Source organism: Acomys russatus, chromosome 22 (assembly GCF_903995435.1).
Source record: "Acomys russatus chromosome 22, mAcoRus1.1, whole genome shotgun sequence".
Lineage (NCBI taxonomy): Eukaryota > Metazoa > Chordata > Mammalia > Rodentia > Muridae > Acomys > Acomys russatus.
In genome coordinates, this window is record NC_067158.1 from 53,023,280 (window position 1) to 53,025,289 (window position 2,010).

Consider the following 2,010-nt stretch of genomic DNA (forward strand, 5'->3'; position numbering starts at 1 on the left):
CCAGCTTAGTCTACAAAGAGAGTCCCAAGGCAGCCAGGGCTGTTACATAGAGAAACCCTGTCTCAAAAACAAAACAAAGATCCCTGGCCCAAAGTGCCCCCAGCTGCAGGGCAGAGATATTAAACTGAAAATGACCCGTAAATTTCATCCCTGGTAGCTGGTTTCCATAGTGCTGGGAGGTGCTACATAGCCTGCTAAAGAGGGAAAATGGCATCAGTCGTCTTGTCCAGTGGTAAATCCTGAATGTTTCATACCCAAGTGCCCATTGGTACAATAATGGCACGGAGGTTACAGAGGTAGCCAACCACTTTCTGGTTGGATCTGAGGCTTGTTCACAGGAGACAATTCATGCCAGTACTATAAACCTGGCCAGAACGCCATGGCTCTGGAGGCCATAGGCCCTTGGAGGGAGAACCTGCTACTATTGTTTTATTAAATGGACATGTTGTCAAATGGCCTTCAAAACATTTGTATTTGTATCCACAGATTAGGGTGGCTCCACCCTGCCCAGAAGAGCTTCTTTCTGCAGTGGGTAGGAATTAATACAGAGACTCATAACTGGTCAGGTGTTGAGAAAAAGTATGACTGTTGAATACTTGTGCCTAAATAGGACAGCTGTATCATTTACACACACACACACACACACACACACACACACACACTATATGAATCCCCAGAGAACTTCATGGAAAAGTGGGAAGGAAAAATGTAAGAAGAGGAGCATGAGGAGGAGTGCTGTGAAATGCCATCCTCGGGCATGTCAGGATTGTTGCACAAACGAACTCACTGTAGCTGTGGTCACCTGCACAAAACCTACACAAGGTCAAGCCAAGAAAACCAGTCAGCATTTCAGTGTGAAGCACTAACTGGCCTCAGTGTGTGTGTGTGTGTGTGTGTGTGTGTGTGAGAGAGAGAGAGAGAGAGAGAAGGGGTCAGGGGGTGGAGAACAGGACAAGAGAGTAAGAGGGGACATAAGGCGTTTTTAACATCAGAAAATTAGCTGGGTAGTGGTGATGTACACTTTCAATCCCAGCACTCGGGTGGCAGAGACAGGCGGATCGCTATGACTTTGAGGCCAGCCTGGTCTACAAGAGTGAGTTCCAGGACAGCCAAGGCTACACAGAGAAACCGTGTCTTGAAAAACAAAAACAACAACAATAAAACACACACACACACACAAACTCAGAATATTAATTTACCTTAGAAACCAGAACATGTGGAAAAAGATCTTGGTCTCGCCCTTTCCCCTGGCTGGCAGCGCAGAGGCCGCACGATGCCTGGAGTTACTGTAAAAGATGTTAACCAGCAGGAGTTCGTCAGAGCTCTGGCAGCCTTCCTCAAAAAGTCCGGGAAGCTGAAAGTCCCCGAATGGGTGGACACAGTCAAGCTGGCCAAACATAAAGAGCTTGCCCCCTCTGATGAGAACTGGTCCCACAGCGCGGCACCAGCACCTCCGTGGGGGTCCAGGGGTTGGCTCCATGACCAAGATCTACGGAGGGTGGCAGAGAAAAGGTGGCAGGCCCTGCCACTATAGCGGAGGCTCCAAGAATGTGATCCACTGGGTCCTCCAAGCCCTGGAGAGACTGAAAACGGTTGGAAAGGACCAAGATGGGGGCCTTGGCAAGTTAACACCTCAGGGACAGAGAGATCTGGACAGGATCGCTGGACAGGCGGCAGCTGCCAGCAAGAAGCATTAGAACAAAGGATGCTGGGTTAATAAATTGCCTCATTCATTAAAAAAAAAAAAAAGATACAGTATCCCTGGGATATGCATACTATTTGGATATCTTTTGGACAAGGCATCAGGCCTCACATCCACCCAAGCTAGTCCTGGAAGACACCAGTGCATTTAGAAAGAAAAGCCTGATGAAGCTGAGCCTGAAGTCCACAAGTCCATAAAATGTTCTGCCAATAATTGTCTTAGTTACTTTCCTTTGCTGTGAAGAGACACCATGATAGAAGAAGGCATTTAATTGGGGCCTGGCTTACAGTTTCCGAGGATGAGCTCTG

General features: G+C 48.0%; 1 pseudogene; it reads left to right on the forward strand.

The window, feature by feature from the left end:
• Window positions 1-1,247: 1,247 nt before the first annotated feature.
• LOC127205821 (40S ribosomal protein S19-like) lies at window positions 1,248-1,697 on the forward strand (annotated as a pseudogene).
• The last annotated feature ends 313 nt before the right edge of the window (window positions 1,698-2,010 follow it).